The sequence below is a fragment of the Cryptomeria japonica genome, chromosome 3 (genome assembly GCF_030272615.1).
Source record: "Cryptomeria japonica chromosome 3, Sugi_1.0, whole genome shotgun sequence".
NCBI classification, from domain to species: Eukaryota; Viridiplantae; Streptophyta; class Pinopsida; order Cupressales; family Cupressaceae; genus Cryptomeria; species Cryptomeria japonica.
The window spans coordinates 312,793,780-312,814,455 of NC_081407.1; positions in this window are offsets into that span (position 1 = coordinate 312,793,780).

The window sequence follows — 20,676 nt, forward strand, 5'->3', positions numbered from 1 at the left end:
ACAATCGGGCTTTCTTTAGTGTATCAAGATTTTTGAAATGAGAAATTATTTCTTTTGCACTTTTATTCATTGACCTCCTTTTAGTATTTCTAGGTTGTTCACTGAGAAGTTTCAATTGCTCCACATTTATTTCAAGTAAATGATCTAAAATTATATAAGAAATATTTCTTTTCACCTTTTTAGCTAGATTTACAATATGCTAATCCATACTAGTAGAAGGAAGTGAGCCTGACCCCTCTCCAACCTCCATTGTTTGGACTTGGACCTCCTCCCTATCTTCAATTATGTGCTCTTTAGCCTCATTTGCTCCAATATCTAAATTTGCCTCAACTCTTGCTTGAGAAGTTTCTTCTTGTTGAGCCCATTCTGCACACAAAAGTTGAATATATATGTGCGCGTCTGTAAGAGAAAGATAGAGAGAGAGAGAGCGGTCATAAAAAGACATAAGCATCTAGAGAGAGAGAGAGAGAGAGAGAGAGAGAGAGAGAGAGAGAGAGAGAGAGAGAGAGAGAGAGAGAGAGAGAGAGAGAGAGAGAGAGAGAGAGAGAGAGAGGCTAAATTCAAACAAGATTATTTTTAATGCACCAATTCCAAATTTTTGCTAATCTAAGATAGCACAAACATACTCAAAATAGTTAAATAATCAATAATAATTAAAATACAATAATAAATATTTATTTAATCAAATAAGGACAATTTTAGGTACATGATAGATGTAAAATTAAATAGAATTTAAGTAAAGATGCATACGTGCTTGATATCTTTGCATTCTTCATTCTTGATATCTTTATTCCATCCTAGGTAAATACTTATGTGAAGTCTTATTTGCCCTTGTCTTTTTATTTCCCATGTCTTTCCTTTGAAATTATAGCCCTTAAAATTTTCACACAAAAAAATTCACCTTAAAATGCCTTCGGTCACAAAAAAGTATGAATTAATCTGCTATTTTATTTTTAATAAAAAAAAAAAACATCTATATTTATATGAAAATGTTAATAAAAAAGAAAACTTTGTTAGTCACGTGTTCGTACGAACATCAAAAGTTACAATAAGCCATGTTCATACAAACATGTCTATTACAAAAATGTTTGTGTTCGACATGTTCATATGAATAGGGTTTCGATCAAAGGTTATAGGGTTTTATCAAACCCCTTCATTCGAAGGGATGTTTGATCAAACCCCCTTCCTATGCATCTCTCCCCCAATCTTTGCAAATTTCTGCAGATTTTTACCCTTCAAACCTCTGGTTGAAGGTTCAAATGGAACAATCTTGACAACCCACAATGTAGGTGATGAAAATAGGGCAGACAATTGAGAGGGGGAGGGGGGGGCGGGTGAATCAGTTGTCACCAAAACTTGCAACAACTTACTTTAATCTCATATTTGATAATTAACATTGAAATCATAAATCAACAACACAACATTAACACACATAACACCAAGATTTTTGATGTGGAAACCCTATTAAGGGAAAAACCACGGTGGGGATGAACCCACAAAATAGGTATACTTTGTTAGAAGTATTACAATGGGGAATGCACATGCATTCAAGAACACTGCCTAGAGCTCACTACTCAAAAAAAAAAAAGGGCTACAACCCAGGGAAGGCTCACTGCCTTACAAACAAATTTAGATCACTTCTGGAAAATCGTGAACTAAGAAATGACATCCTCAATGCCTGGTTAGAGTTTCGGTTAAGCACATTACAAATTTCATCTTCTTCACAATTCTGCTCTACTTTCAAAAGATTAATACATTATTTACACACTCTACATACCTCACACAAGATTATTACATTTATGTATACATGACATCAACCTTGGATCAAGATCATCAAGGTCAGCTCAACAAACATCACCTATTTACAAAAATATAACCATACACGGTACAATATCATATGTGAACCCAAAAAATGTTGGCTAAGACATAGCATGGACCTAAATCACCACCTCGAACATGAAACACCTCCAAGAATTATGTCTCAAACATCTACAACATGCTACAATTATCTAGTTGGCCAAGAACATGAAGAACATCACTGAATCAAGGAAAATCTTCAATAACACAATCACCGATCAATGCGAACCATCAACATAGATGACACACAATCTAGAAACATCCACAAGCATCATGAATTACCACAACAACATCCGCACCAACTCAAATTACTAGAATCATCGTTATCTTTATACCAGATCTCAATAACACTAACTGAATTGACTGTCAACCTAAAAAATCACTTGTGGACCTCCAAATCATGAAATAATTGAATTGAGGACACACATCAATGTCCCAAACATAACTCCAAATCTGTAGATCAAGATATTATAATGCGGAGCAATGCAGATCAAAATACTAAACACTGGCAACACAAAACAACTAAAAAACTGGCCACAACACAGATACTCATAACTCAACCAAATCTTCTTGCGGACCTCTAAATCTTGCACTGAATAAATTATAGACAATTATCTATAAACCCTTTAATCCAAAAATATTGATCATCAACATACTAAGAAAAATGACTTACTGAACTTCATTGTATCACTGCACTAGACAAAGAAATATGTTGACATCAATGACAACACATCTCTCAAATACTCTCAGATATCTCTCAAGCACATATTTGCAACTCACATCCAACAATCTCCAACAGGTAGTCCTCAAAGTAAGTTTTGATCCATTGACCATAATTTTAATACATATTGAGTTTATTATGAACTTGTTTTTGAAAATTTTAATAAACATAGGTTTTTCACCAAACATCAACTTCTTTGTTCAATGCATTTGGAAAAATAGTAAACCGATTCATAAAAATTATGAAAAATATCTATGTCCTAGGTATTGATGTCCTCTTTCCAAAAAAATAAATAAATTGAATTTAGATATATATAGAACAAGTTATGAGTTCAAACATACACCTATATGTCTAAATTATAATTAGTTTGACTTCAAAACATAATAAAATAAAAATATTCATCATATCATTATGAAACCAATTGCATGCCTTAGGTATCGATGTTAAAAACCTACATTCAAAAGAATCAAGTTTTTTTCATTTGTAGAAAAAAATTGTGTTACAGAATGCACATCACTCTTTAAAAATGTTGTTTGTTGTTCAAAACTAGTTATTGAAGGAGATAGAAAAATTAATACAAATTTATTCAAAAAATTTTGAAAAAATATATTTAGAATCTGCAAACAAAATGTCATAAATCACTAGTTTACATCATCTTCAAATTCCTAACGGTTTAGCAGTTATAGGTGTCGGAAAGTGAAGGTTTTGTTCAAAATGTTCATTTAAGTTTCAAAGTTGTCCAAAAAGTGTAACCCACTATTGTGGGATCTTCATTAATAGAACTTGAATTAAGTGGAATATATTATCTTCATTTTGTGCAAGAACATTTTTGCTATAAAACAAGTTCTAGATGCATGTATGTGATGTAGAAGCGGGAGAAGCCAAAGCATGAAGTGGATATTGTGAATCTTGGATGGAAATAGAGAACAATCATAATGTCAAAGCCACATGGTGAGAGAAAACACCCTATTGCAAAAGTCAAAAGAAAATTTTGATAATATTTTTTTGACTTCGATGAATGTCGCAGCCCATGCAACCACCCCAACCACCACTGTTTTAGTCTCTCTACCATATATTTTGTTGAATCTCAACCTTATCCCTAATGAGCATACTAGAAAAAAAAGTTAAGAAGGTATTAAATTATACAACTAAATAAATATATAAGTGGGTAGGATTATTGTAGGCAACACTAATTATAGTTGATAATGACACTAACTTGTATTAACTGCCACAAATGACAAATATAAATAAAGATAAAGAAGAGTCATTAATACATTGTTTTGAAATGTAGTTGAGAACTTGGAGCTATTTCATAGTTCCCATTCTCCTCAAAGTTCTCAATCATGTCCAAATTCTTGACTTCTGCCTTGGTAACAAAACATAGAAGCATGGACATGGTGAGTAAAATGCTAGACAAGAATTGTCTCAAAATAATTTAATTGCAAAGGATTCTATGATTATAGGGAATAAAAGTGAAACACGAGAAAAAAAAAAAGAGGTGAATGAACCATTTGAAAAAATGCCTTGAAGAAATGTGGTTTCATGTAACACCATGAGCAAAGGTGTACATAGAATGGTTTTGTTGAAAAATATTTAGAACCTTTCACACAAATGTAGTTTGCAAATGTAGAGTTGAAATCCACAACCTTTCCAGCCTCCTCCTTGCTCCACAACAAAATGGAGTGTTAGAAGAGGGCATGGATATAACACTTTTAAATGGCATTTAAAATGAATTTGTTGCCACTTTATGGAAACCAAGAACTAGTCAAAGGTTCTTGGTGTGTCAGGAACCTCCTTTTCCTTCAACACTTCATTCACTTGGTTGTTTTAGAATGTAATTGGGAACTTGGAACTATTGGTTTAAATTATGTCTCATAATTACACTTTACTTAAGTTGACTTAGGATAGTGCATCTCATAGTAGTTTGGATATGAGACACTTAGGGAACTGTGCACATAAGGATGATGCATGCAAGAGAAATTCCACCTTTTTTGGTCTTATCTTGTTGTTACATTCCACCTTTGGTGGGTGATCCACCTCTTGTGGAATATTTTATTATTTCTCCTACCTACCCTCGCCTACCCTTGTTTCTCATTGAGCCACTTGTCATGATTGTGTGCTCACATACCCATATGGCCTTGCCTTTATAAGCAGGCTCATCTTACATTGTATTTAATGATCCAGTTGATCTTATTTTGCATCTTGATTAGAATACAATTTATTCTTATTAAATATTTTATCTCTCTTTTGTGTTATTCATTGAGCTCTTGGTCTTGGCTATTTTCAAAAAATTCTTACATGGTATCAGAGCCATTGGGGCTTCATTGAGAAGCCTATTTGGAGAAATTTTAAAGAATTTTATTTTTGGATCTAAGGAGTTTTGCATTTTGGGGGGCATCCTACGACGATTTTGACCTCATCGTTCCATTTGAGAGGCTGTTTCCATGAATTTTGAGTATAAATTCGCCTATTTTTGGTGAAAGTGCATTTTGGAGCTTTGGAGAAAAATTTTGCCCATTTGGACATATGGTATGGATTTTGTAAAAAAACATTTAAAATTTTTATTAAATTTCTCTATTTTTGATTTCGCAGTTTTTCAATTTTTTAAAAAGTTTTTTATGCATTTAAAAAAAAAAAAAAACATTTATTACCAGGGGTTAAACCTCCCCTCACCATCATACACCGTACTGCCACTTTATAATTTGTAGAGCATTTATTTTTTGGGGGGAGTTGCCATCCCTTTTTTCCAACCACCGGTTGTGTTTTTCTCATCTGACAGCAATCATCGATGTGGCCACCTTTTCCAGCACCCGTCGCTTGCACAAGCACCAGTCTCCGCCATCAAGGTTGTGCTCCCGCCACCCTACCAGTCTCTCCCCCACGAACCTACACCTGCCACGTCCGCCATTCTAGTCAGTGCCCTTACATCCTCTGAGCCTTTCCACCCTCCCAACTTCTACCACACAGACTCATGTCATCAACACGCAATGCCCACATGGTGGTACATTATTCATCCACATAGGCAACAGTTAGTACTACAAACTGTGACATGACACATTTTTATTTGTTGCATTTGCACAATCATTAGTATGGCCTTCGTACATCACCTGCCACCTCAACATTCCATGTAAGCAAGCAGTACCCCACCACATATTTTTTTCATACAAGCACAATGATTGGCCACGTTAGCGCCAAATCATCAATCATATAGTCCATGTGGCAGCCAACTAGCACATCCGCACACACAATCAGTGACACATGTCAGATTCGTACATTTTCATGTTGGATTTGTCATATAAATACATCACCTATATGTACTGTATGGATGCTACATAGGTAGAGAGGTGAAGTTTTTATGACGTCTAGATGGGCGTCAAATTTAACCTCATTGAATCCTAATGTCAGCACTGCATCAACATATTTTTGAAATTTTTTGACCCCCTCTCTAATGTGATTTTTGATTTTGCAGTTCAACTTTGGAAGCTCATAACTTGGTCATTTTGAGGCCTTTTTTAGTGCAATTCTTTTGTATTTGGGCTTTTTTTGTGCTCTCCATAGTGGTGGTAGTGTTTTCTGATTTTGGTAGACAAAGTTTTCAAAATTTTCAGTTTTTCACAACTGTTACTATCCAATCCTTGATTTTGTGAATTTAGAGGCTTTGTTTGAGCTCATACGACCTCCTTTTCAAGTGTCATTTTTTTTAAAGTGCATAATTTTTTATCTACTTCACATGGTGCTATCAGATTTTCACCATTTTGAGTAGAAATTATACTTTTAATATTTGGTCTTTTTTGGCCTATTTGGTACTTATAATTTGTTTGGATCTCAATTTAGATCTCTTGTAGTATTTGTTGGAGTCTCTTATATCCTATTTGAGGCATTTATAAGATTGAAATCAGAAGTCCATGTTTCCCTTGTTTGCAAGTGGCCCATTGTACATGCACTACATATAAAGTGCTAAAACATCATTTTTTTTTATTTTTTTATTTATTTATTTTTTTTTGGGGGGGGGTGTTCTTTGATTGAGTGAAATTGGGGGGGTTTCTTGGATGATTGTGCCTCTCTTTTATTTATTCTCTTTCATTTTTGTTGCTATGGATTCTCCTAAATTTCCAATTTTAACTCCACATAACTATCTTTCATGGAAAATTGATGCATGGAATAAGCTAATGGAAAAGGGATTAACTCATTATATTGATGGAACTATCACGACAACAATTGATCCTAATGCTCACATGGAATGACTCGCTAAGAATATTATGGCTATTGGGACGTTGAGGAAGTATATATCAAAGGATCTCATCTTTCACATCAAAAAGTGTACAATAGTTAAGGAAGCATGGGATGTCTTGGGAAAATTGTATGGCCAAACTAATGAGATTAGGAGCTATCAACTTGATAATGATCTCACTAGATGTTAGATCCCAAGAACTTTGGTACAATCCAAGACTATGTCACTAAGGCAAATGAGCTAAGAGCGCAACTTAAAGATTGTGGCATTGATAAGGAGGATGTGTAGTTGGTCTACAATTTGTTGGGAAAGCTTCCATGAAAATATGCAACATTTTCTTCTAGCTTCCAAACTCATCCCTTGATAGTGGGTAGTTATTTCACTATTCCCTAAATTGATGCATTCATAGAGATATTGATGTTGGAGCAGTCAAATTTGTTGAGCATGGGGGTTCTCACACCTTCAAAGTCCAAGGCTTTGGTGGCTAATCATGAGAATCGGGGAAAGGATTCCAACAAGAAGCAAAAGAAGTTCAAGCCTAAGATACAACAAGATAGATCATAATCTTCCTCTCCCCAACAAAAGTATTCTGCATCCTCACCGAGAAAATCATATAAGGAGAGGCTTTCTTGTTCATGTTGCAAGAAAAATGGTCATGATGAGAATCGTTGCCACACTAAGCAGATTGATGAGTTGACCAATTTCTTCAAGAAGAACACCATTGATTTACCATCCACTTACAAGAAGAAGGATTCATCTCCTTCCCCTTCCTCGCAGTCAAAAGGAAAGGGACAAGCTCTTTATGCTACTACAAGTCATGATTCAGGGAGATGGCTTCTAGATTCAGGAGCTTCTTATCATATGACATCTTCATACTCTATGTTCTCTTCATTTGAGCCTTGTAGCATGCCACCGATTTTATGGAAAATCATACATATATGAATGTGATCGGGATAGGATCTATTGCCATTGGGGATAACTCCTTCAATGATATGTTGTATGTACCCCATTTGACAAACAATCTTCTTTCCATCTATCATATCACTCATGGGGTAACAAGGAAAACTATGGAGTTCACACCTGACTCATTTATCATTAGAGACTTGGAGACTAGAGCTATTATTGCTACAGGGGTGGTGGATCATGCATCTTGATTGTATTCCTCTGCATATTTTGTTCTTATTGATGAGGTTGATTCTTCATATGTTGGCCACACTTCTTGTGTTGATTCAAATATCGAGGAGAACTTTGGTTACTTGAACTTGGGTGTTCTCACATGTGACCCTTGTTCTTGAGCTTTGCATTCATCTCCTCCTATTGATATCACATCTACTATTGCACTCGATGATGTGGATATTGCAACAATTTAAATGCCTTCTTGTGATTCAGTTCAGTAGGACATGTAATGCCCACCAAAATACCCTAGAGAAATTAACTAAATCTAACCAACAAATGGAGATTTTTTTTTTTTAATCATCTACTAAAGCATCATGTCAATCTACCATTACTCATATGTATAAGTCATAACATATCATGAGTGCATAAGTATCTTTAACATAACCATAATCTCAACATCATAACACACAAGCAGAATAACAATATAGCTCACTAACATTCATTCCCTAGGGTATATCAATGTCATTACTTACTATCAATAAAACATAAACAAATCCATATCATGGAATCATTAACATCCATTACATTTAAGTACCTACTCAAATAATTTCTTCCTAACGTGGAAATGATTTACTTTGAATGCATATCTAACATAACCCTATTAACTCTTGGATTCTTTTTAAACACCAAATCAAATGTTCCTAATCCCCTTTTAACCATCTAACACATTATGAATCCAAATAGTGCTATTTATCATATAAATAAATCTAACTCATTTCCTTCCTTTGAAATCATCATACATAATCCATCAAGGTAAACTCATACCAAACCATATGTAATGTCTATGCAATAAGTGCTAGTTTACTTTCCAAATAAGATTACTTATAGTATGATTATCTCATAACACCATATTATACAACAAGGATACACATAGCTTACCATTTCAAATCTTATTCCAATATAGATCTCAATATCTTTTCTACATAACAAACATTCTTACAACTTGAGCCATACAATGAACATATCATCTTATTTCATTACAAGACCATAGTCTCAACTACTACATCATGACCTAATGCATAAGAATACATGGTGCAAGTACATAATCTCTTTTATATTTTCCTCATAATACAATAATACAACAATGCTATCTCGAATATATAGAAATAAACTTCATAAATCCAACTGCATAATGAAGAGACATAGAATCCACATCCACGCACACTAGCAACCAATGAAGAACATCCCAATGGAAGAAGGAAGCAAACAACTCGACCATGTGGAACCAATAAGGAACCACCCCCCATGCTAGGAGATGACACAAGGTTCCAACTAACACTCTAAACCTAAGCTAACACCTAACAACCAAAGGAACTCAGCTCAACATCCACAATAGAGAAACTACCAAATATCAATAAATCAAATCACATCACAAGGCTAATCACAAATAAATAAAAACCCAAAGGTGAATCAACAATCAAGGCATAAGGATCATGAACACATGTAGGGAAAGAGTGTCATCACATGTAGTCACCATCGGAACCTATCCCGGCATCCGTGATACCCATGCAAAGCCATCTCAACCTACGAGGATATCAAGGGAGTTCGGCTTACCTAGATCACCAAGTTTTACTCAACCATTCCCAGATCAACATAAACACCCCAAGGACATGAGTTGAGGCCACTAATTCATTTCTTATCTTATTAAGGTGATTTACCTCTACTCAACCCACTCATGATTAATTAATTATGTTATCACTTGATAACAAAATAAACTCCCAATGAGACATCCTGGCTGTCTAATCCTCTTGACCCCAGTCACTCATATGGAATCCCACTTCCCCTAACCATGGACCAAGACCTTAGGGTGAACATAAATCACAAAGACATCACAACAACATCATGAAGTCTCAACATGCAATGAATCTAGAATCACATCATCATTGATACAAAACTGAAGCACGATATGAACTATAATACCCACACAGAAAGCAAGAGCCTTCACCAACATAAACATAGTAATAATCATGAGTAAGGAATGCATTATTCTTACTCAAACATATCCAAATATATCCTCAATAGTGAGGCACAATCCTCTCACTAGAGCTCTCATAAAATCATCTCTCAACAACAAGGCATTCATCCTCTTGCTGGAGCAAATCAACACATACGCATAACCCTCAATGGTAAGGCACAAACCATCTTACCAGAGCTCAAATAAAATATGAAATGATTGAAATAAAATCATAAACACTTTTTATAAACCCAAAGCAATCATAAAAATCCTGTGGTAAATGCCCAAAATCCAAAAAAGCAACCACATTAGACAAAACTGACAAAACCCACAAAATAGGGCAGTTTAGCACATACAAAACCCAAATTAGCGCATCTAAGATCCAGATCAGATTAGTACATATGAAATTCAGATTAGCACTTATGAAATCCAGATTAGTGCATATGAAATCTAGATTAGTGCATATGACTCCCAAAATAGCGCATATGAAACATAGAGCAAAAATGTGGAAAATGGAAAAATAAACTCACGATTGACTCAGGAAAAATACTAAGGCATAAAAATGGACTCCAAATCTATCCAGAAAGATGCAATGATGTTCATTACTCAAAGATCAAGAAGAAATTCAATCAATTGATCAAATCATGGACTTAAAATCCACTCCAAAAAGCCACAAAGACTCCCAGGAACACTCAGAGTGTAAACACCCAAATCAACCAAATTAAATCATGAATAGGGAATGCAAACACTCCAAAGGAACATAAGGAAGTATGGGAAACCAAATTTCACTTCCAATTGATTCAAATAATAAGACCACACAATCAAAGAAATCACAAAATGCATACAGAGTTGTTCATGACAATACTCAGGCAAATAAGCCAAATAAATGAAACATATGAAATCAAATTTCCAATCTATCAATTGTGTATATATATAAATCTATTCATTATTCCATTTCCATTTACATAATTACTTCACCCATTCTAGCAAACAACATTCGGCCACAAAGAATACACTCTTTTTCCAAAATCAAATTTTTGAGAGATTAAGATCCTCTGACCTAGATTTAGGAGTAATGGAAAAGCCAAAATTTGAAGAAAAGAAAGATACAAAATCAAAATCCACAAGCTTTCGCCAATCCAAAATTTAAGCAAAAACTCCAAAATCGTAGAAAATCAATCTGGAAGCTAACCCAACAACAAACTCGGAAATTCAATTAAATAGAAAATCAAATCAAAACTATAGGAAAATATCGGCCAATCAGAAAATTCCAATAAACCATATACTATACTTACCATGCATAAAATCTTGGTAAGTAAAATTTAATAATATTATTTACTTACCCCCACAAAATCAACCAATAGGGTAAAAGGGGTAGGTAAACTATATAATATATTATGTTTAATATTTTAATCACTCAAATAAATAAAACAGGATTAATAAATCAAAAAACATAAAATAAGCTTTATGGGCAAATAAAACATAAAAGCCCAATAATTTAATTAACCAAAGACAAATAAATAAATAAATAATTACCACAATTAAATATCAAGACCTCAACTATATTAAATAAATAACCAATTAAACATTAAATCCCAAAATAGATATCAATAAATAAATAATAACCAAGGCTCTTAAGACTATAATCAAACAATACAAATAAATATTAAATCTCAATAATAAATTAGACAAATAATAATTAAATAGTCAAACTATATAATAAATTAATTTTAACATTAATAAACTATATTAATCAATTATTAATTAATTATATAATTAAACACTCACAATGCCTCAGGCAACTCGACACAAGGATCAAACAACACACTGCAAGCCACCACAAGACAACTCAACTGAAAAACTAGATTGACTAGGATACCAACTAAGACCTAGAGAATAAGGAAGGAAACTTGTGTCATCTCCAACAACTTGCCATTGGGATAAGACACACTTAAACCTGTGAAGCCAGGTTGAGTCGATGTCTGGTACCTGCAAACCTATCACCACCAATACATGTACAACAACATATACAATAACACATATCATGAGATAAACATACTAGTGAAGGGAATCACAATGTCATATCGTGCTCATGAATGAGTGGTATGACATCATCCCTATCACAACCACAATATAAAACAATCACAACAACCAAGCACTTATCATAATCATCATTGTATCATATATAATCATGAGATAGGGTTAGTACATCATAAAATACCATCAAATCACCATAGACAAATATAAACCATACATATAAAATGAGTGCATAGAGATCATCAAATAGTAATCCATCATCATAATAGTCCAAGATATGTCAATATAAAAGGTCTATCATCATCCATAGCATCTACTCATATAGATAGAGTAAAAAACATGAATCAAAACATCACATAAGAGTCAAATCAAGTCCACCGAGGCATAAAAGGAAAGATGAATAAGGGAGGGGCACTACATGATATACCTTGTCTTCTAGATTCAGTTCCTTGGGATGACTACTTGACAGATATTGCAGGTTTGTTTGTGGAGTCTACATTCTAGATTTCGAAGACATCATTGATGACATTCATCTTCTCTTTGATGAAGAAGATCCTTCTTCGATTGTTGCGAGGGAACACTTTGACCCTCTTGTTCATTCTCTACATGATCATTCTTTTGAGGTTGACATGATTGTGGATTCTTATGTACTTGCACTTAGTGGAGGTCTCTTTATCCCTATAGGAGACATGTGAGTCTTTGGATATTGTTCTAGATTCATCTCCACTAGATCTTGGATTGCCTTTTTTAGCAGTGTGGATCAATACACTTGATTTGGAGGGGGTAGCTTTTAACATCGACATGGGGACACTTGAGCAGTTTTTAGAGACTCCATACATCTTGAGTTTTTTTCCTACATCTTCCCTTCATGATTGGGGAGACTTCATGGATACACCTTTGGTTTTGTTTCTTCCCAAGGGGAGGAACATTGTCTGATGATCGTGGAGCAACTTCTTCATTTAGTTTCAAGCTTCTACCATTGATGCAGATTCTATATTGGAGGGGGGGGGGGCTACTTGGTCTCTCTTCTTCTCTCTTAAGGGGGGACTTTTTCTTCACATGGGGTTTTTTCCTTCTCATACTTCTTTGACAATTCTTTTGTAGTTTTCTTCTTTCTTTCGAGGGGGAGTTTTTCCCCACGTGGTTTTCTCCCTTTCTCTGTTCGTGAGAGATTGCATTTCTTAGCTTGCATTTACATTTGTACATGGGTACCTAACATGGCCTAGTAGTCGAGACCCATCTTGCATTGTTAGCTTGAGTCTACATTCCCCTAAGTTGCACTTAAGGGGGGTATTGGTGTAAATTATGTCTCATAACTGCGCTTTACTTAAGTTGACTTAGGATAATGAATCTCATAGTAGTTTGGTATTATCTTGTTGTTACATTCCACCCTTGATGGGTGATCCATCTCTTGTGGAATATTTTATTATTTCTCCTACCTACCCTCACCTACCCTTGTTTCTCATTGAGCCACTTGCCATGATTGTGTGCTCACATATCCATATGGACTTGCCTTTATAAGAAGGCGCATCTTACATTGTAAGTAATGATCTAGTTGATCTTATTTTGCATCTTGATTAGAATACAGTTTATTCTTATCAAATATTTTGTCTCTCTTGTGTGCTATTCATTGAGCTCTTGGTCTTGGCTATTTTCAACAAATTCTTACAAGAACTTTTCAATAGTCCCCATTCTCCTTGAAGTTCTCGATCATATTCAAACTCCCAACTTTTGCCTTGGTAACAAAAGACAAAAGCATGGAAATGGTGCATAAATTGTTAGAAACTAATGTGTCAAAAAAATTACTTGTAGAGGATGCCATGATTATAGGAAATAAAAGTGACATAGAAACATACACAAGGTGAATGCACGATTCAAAAAAAATGCCCTGAAGAAAAATGGTTTGAGGGAACACCATGAGCAAAGGTGTGCACAAAGTGGTTTGTTGAAAAAAAATTAGAATCTTTCACACAAACATAGTTCATATATATGTAAAGCCAAAAACCACAACCTTTCTAAAATCCTCCCTACTCTACACCAAAATGGGGTGCTAGAAGAGGGTATGGATATTAGTCTCTCAAATAGCATTTAAGATGACTTTGTTGACACTTTTATAGCAACCACAAACCAATCAAAGGGTCTTAATGTCTCGAGAACCTCCTTATCCTTTGACACTTCACCCACATAGTTGTTTCATAATGTAGCTGGGAACATGGAACTATTTGAAAATTTTCATTCTCCCCAAATCTCCTAGAAAGCTCCTTTTCCTTTGACACTTCACTCACTTGGTTGTTTTAGAATGTAGTTAGGAACTTGAAACTATTCAATAGTTTGCACCATTCCTAAAGTTCTTGATCATCTCCAAACTTTCAACTTCTACCTTGGTAGCAAGACAAAAAAGCATGGACATGAAAAGTGAATTGTTAGACAATCTAGTGCAATATATATTATTAAAAAATAATAATAAAAATATTAAAAAAATAATAAATATACAATTTACATATTAGATAGAATATCAACACTTCATATTTTTTTGTTAAAAACTTCACATATAAAAATTTGAAAACATAAATATTCGTTTAACCTTGAAAAATTCCAACTTTTTATTTATCATGGGTTATACATATTGTGTAACCTGGAAATATACTTCAAAAGTGAACATGCAATATTGATTAATTTTCACAAATAACAAGAGAATCCTACAAAATACTCCAAATTTTACCAATGAAACAAATAAAGGATCTAAAACTTAGAACATTATACCTTCACTTACTGTCCCATTGTGTCATATCACCATTTGAACTTGGTTGTAGATATTTGCTCTCAGACTGCACTGTAGTTTCTTCCAAGATGACAATTTGATGAATGGACTAATAACTGGATGTTTGATAAAAGCTAAATGATTGTGCAAAGCTAGATATGTAAATATATGAAAGATTAAACTAAAATGCCAAAGACGCACTGTAAATTCCTAAAATGCTTGATTACTCTAAACTCACGTGAACACAAGATAACTCCTAGATGACGATTAGATTCAAAATGCTCAAGAAATGCCCTTTTATAGATTTTTATAAGCAAAAATCCCATGTGGCAGAGATCAACGGTTGAGATTAAATCTTGCAAGATTGATGACTATGAAGAGATTGGTTGGAATGTAGAATTATTTAATTAATGGAGACTTTAGAAGAATGCATAGTGCATGATTAAATATTTAATATTTAATAAGATTGATATTGAAAAATGACTAAATGAATTCAACTTTTCAATTTAATTATTTAATAGAAAAATAAGCATTAAAATGAATTAAATAATTAAACTTTTCAATTAATTATTAAATAGAGGAATTAACATTAAATAAATAATAAATATTTATTTAATTATTCATAGCCAAATTTGAGTGTATACATTTTGCCCCTCGTTGAAATATTGTTGGAACAACATTGTTTCAAAGAAAATCAAGTCTCAACATTTTTGCCCCTGTCGGTGATAAAATGCCACCAGTGTGCCCCCTCAGGAGATTGTTCATGAAATTTTGAAAAAAATTGATTGAGCGATGAATCTCACGATAAAATGATGAAAAGGTTTGATTAAAAAGACCCTAGCAATTAAATTTTATTTTTGAAAAATAAAATTGCCCCTCTCCTTTTAAAAATTAATTACCCCCTTAATAAATCAAAAAGGTAATTATATTTAATCACATCGGGCCCATTTCCACCTCATTTGCATTTTGTCTTTTTGGAGAGTGAAAGTAGGAGAGCTGACTTGGAGTATTGAGTTGTCACCATGGTGGTCCCCTATGCGAGTCATCGATTCGAGTGAGTGCGAAGGTATCCAAAATGCACGTAACCTAGAAATATACTTCAAAAGTGAACCTGCAAGATTGATTAGTTTTCAAATATAACAAGAGAATCCTACAAAATACTCCAAAAGTTACCAATGAAACAAATAAAGGATTTAAAACTTAGAACATTATACCTTCACTTACTGTCCCATTGTGTCATATCACCATTTGAACTTGGTTGCAGATATTTGCTCTCAGACTGCACTGTAGTTGCTTCCAAGATGACAATTTGATGAATGGACTGATAACCGGATGTTTGATAAAAGCTAAATGATTGTGCAAAGCTAGATATGTAACTATATATAAGATTAAACAAAAATGCCAAAGGCACACTATAAATTGCTAAAATGCTTGATTACTCTAAATTCACGTGAATGCAAGATAACTCCTAGATGACTATTAGATTCAAAATGCTTAGGTAATGCCCCTTTTATAGATTTTTATGAGCAAAAATCCCATGTGGCAGAGATCAACGGTTGAGATTAAATCCTGCAAGATTGATGGCTATGAAGAGATTGGTTGGAATGTGAGAGAAAAAGGTGGAAGGAAAGACCAAGTATCAGAAGGCTCACCTTGACTGGAGTTGAAGACTTGAGAGAATATAGGATGGTTGGAGAAGATTTAGGGATGTTAAGACAAGTGGACTTAACTTCCTCCAAAGATGTAGGAGTGATGGAGAGAATATAGGAAAGTTGAAAATGTGTGTACCTACACATTATTTCATTTAGGAGATGGAAGTTGAAGATAAATATGGCTATTTAATAATTGAATATTAATAATTTGTTTAGCCACAATATTGTGAGTTGGCAAGATTGAGTGATGTGGAGATGAGGTGAGGTGGAAAAGAAGATTAAATAATTGTAGAATTATTTAATTAATGGAGACTTTAGAAGAATGCATAGTGCATGATTAAATATTTAATATTTAATAAGATTGATATTGAAGAATGAACAAATGAATTAAATCAATTAAACTTTTCAATTTAATTATTTAATAGAAGAATAAGCATTAAAATGAATTAAATAATTAAACTTTTTACTTTAATTATTAAATAGAGGAATTAACATTAAATAAATAATAAATATTTATTTAATTATTCATAGCCAAATTTGAGTGTATACCCATATTAATCTGGTTGTTAAGCAATTTGCATTAATGTCTTAATGTTATTACATGTACTTAAATATATTTATCAAATTCATTTAATTACCCTTTTAATTCTCCACAACAATCGTTGTATTAGGTATTAGTACATAACACATTTAAACCTCCAATATTTAATTACATGAGAAGTACTTGTTAGTATATAATACATTTAAACATTCAACATTCTACTATTTAAAATGTACTTGTTTATCTCAACAACATTAAGACCTAAAAAATGAATGAAATTCTTTGAACCAATCAGATTAGAAATAATTCATTTATAAAAATTATTTATTAAAAAATCACATTTTAACATTTGAAAACATAAATATTTATTTAACCTTAAAACCCTCACTTTTATTTATTGATAAATATAAATATTAATCTATATATTAAACAATTTATATTACTATAATTCTTATACTAACAACTTACCATTAGGGGAAGAGCACCGATAGCCGTCATAGCTAACTTCGCGTCCACATATCCTAAATGATACATCGGATTTTGATTTTTTTTTAGTTGTCTTCGTATGCGACTTAACTGCTTATAGCTATTGATCTGGCTTCTGGGTAGTAACGATGCACGTTGTTGAATCAGTTATGCGCACATAGGTCAAAAAGTACACATTTCAAAGTGTCGCCTGATACCTAACTAAAGATGTTCCAGTAACTGTCAACTCAAAATCGCTAGTACTTGGTGCACAAGTGTCCCAATAGTGGTGCACAAATGTTCCACTAGTGGTACACAAATGAAACAAATGTTCCAATAGTTGTGCACAAATGGACCAATTAATTACAAAAAAGGATCAGCGATTAGTACAAAATAAATTTATTAATGGTATTTTCACTATGATGACTATTGGAGGGTCAATATGACAATAAGATAAAGGTTATTGGAACTATGTTATCTAGTGGTGCTCTTCCCCTATTTGTGTGGAATATATTTTGGTTATTTTAACCTGAACCATTCATATCAACATCCGTCCTTAAAAAAATTCCCACTATGTAAACCACAGTGCACGTGAACAGAATTTTAGAAAACCAAAAAATTTAACATAATTTAAATTACTTCCACACCAATTACTTTGCGGCCTAAACAAATATTTTTTAGTGGTGAATTTAGACGAGAATATTTTTTCTCGAAGTTCCTCATCGCTTAATTCAAAATATTCATTAAAAGAGTAGTTGCATTGTAATTAGCAAAACCTAATCCACGTAGTTCTTGGTCGCTTCACGCCAACAGTTTACGTGGAACCTTTTAATAGGCTCCTTAAATTAGGTATATCGTCAATGAAAATGACTCTTAACCATTTTTTTTTTTTAATATCAAAATAATGTAAGATAAATTACATTTAAATAGACAACCTGTCAAATAAATAAAATCAGTTATAGTATTATCAGCAGTCCAATAAAATTCATGGCTGATGTAAGAAAACAAGATTCTCAAAACTATAGCATTTTTATTTATTTATTATTATGGGTTATGATATTCAAATTGGATGGTGAATTTGTAAAATTATTATGTATAATCTTTTATATCGAGTTCATATAAATATAGATTTTAGAGATTTTTCATAGATTTAACAAGTAATCTTTTGGTAAGAATTTGTTTCTCAATTTGATAATTATTTAATTCTAATAAATGATTTCTTGTAACATTTTTTTGTTCTTTGCAATTGTGATTTCTTTCACCATAAAGCAACATGTCACTTGAGTTTTTGATTTGTGTTATCTTTATTCTCTACGAGTTTGTGATCCTCTCAAACTCAAAATATTCATCCACTTTAGTGATCAAATCGATCAACTCTTCGAGATACAATGGTAAAAAAAAATGGCCTATCCATAACTGTTTCCTTGTCAATTCTAGATATGACTCACCACAATCTCTCCTCTCATATATATCCAAATTTAACACTTCAAAGTCCATCCTTGCTCTTTATCCTCACTATGTTCCTCATTCTTTGGGTCTCTAACGCATTCCCTCGGAACAAGTCAATCTACTTTCTCCTTCATATTACATGCAATGTTTCTATGACATTCTAGGTGGCATTGTGAACTACATATTAGATAATTCTATGTGTGTGATTACAAACCACACAACACACAAATTGAGTTGACTATGAATCTTTAGAAATCTACATTGGAATTCACACCTTACCAACTGACCTTGCTTTGACACCAATAAATGTAGGTTAGAGTCTAAAAATCCACTTAAAGGTTGTCACTCTAAACAACACAACAACACCAACATAAGTTATTACAACACACATAAGACCTAAGTATATATTATAGAATTCGATTTTGTAACATAGCATAGAGTCAATCAATTACATTATAGAATGATCTATTTTAAAATTTTTAAGTTGCGTACTTTTAAGGTTTGAAAGATGGTTTATATTTTATTCAAGGATGCATACTTCTACACATTTTGTTTTAAAATAGAAACCACTACAATCTGCCATGGATTAGGATGACCTTCTAAAATTGGTGTGCCATTAGAAATTTGATTTATTGATGTAGCCAGTTAAAACACAATCAATACAATAAGCAAAATCACACAAATTGACACAAGTTTGGATCAAATTGTCTTCATTGTTCTTCCGCTGTAAACTCTATCCATTCTCTGATTACAATAGAAAAAGGGCCTATTTTAACAACAAACTAAAAATTTCCTTTTTGGGCAAATTTTTACAAAATCCAAAATTTGCCTTTTATGGAAACTTTCAAATCTATACCAAAAATCACGAGATCTTCTAAAAATCTAAAAAACATTATTACAACACAAATTGCCAACTTTCTAACCCCATAAATATTACGAGTTCAAAATTAACTAAAAAATCAACTTCTTTGAAACCCCAAAAAAACAGTAATAGCCAATTTTGAGGCCTTAGATGAAGGAATCAAACCCTGAAATTTTGATTTCTTTGAGGCCCTACTGAACTAAGTTTGGTTGGCAATCCAAACAACTCCTCATGACACACCTGCACGTCAAATTTCAGCCCAATCGGATAACCAAGTCAAAAGTTATGAACCCACAAAGTCCTTGCATCATTTATCCACTCAATGCAGATCAATCTACATGTGGAAACGTCATGACACATTAATTGTAGTTAGCATTAGCGATAATTTTCCTTCTAATTGGTTTAACAATCTCATGAAAATTTTAAAACTCAAATGTGAAATCACACTACACATATCTAATTGTCTATCTATTTGTTAACATTTGCTTAAACAACACAAACCCCTATTTTGAGATTTAAAATTTGAACTCAATGACTAGATGCAAAAAAGTTTTCCTTCCTTCAATTAAAACATGAATGTTTAATTAAAAAGTACAGCGAATTCTAAATAATCTTATAGAGAAATCCAGGATTGGCAATGTCACAAACTTGGGCTAAGCTCAAAACATGATTAGGGCATTACCACAAATTCAAATTATTAATGCGGTCAGAAAGATTTGGTAAGACCCCTCTATTAATAAGTGTGGCAAGATTTCCATAAATGATTGATTTTTTTTGGTTGATCTAGCTTATTTATGGGCTAGGGATGTCCCCACATTGCCTAGTGATACCGCTAGCCATTTCACCCTACTTATCCACAACCTTCACAAACCTACTATTATTGATACCAACACTATCTTATGAAATTCATTTGTGGGTGAGGAATAGTTTGTTGATATCTATAACTACAAGACAAAGATGCCTTTCTTCC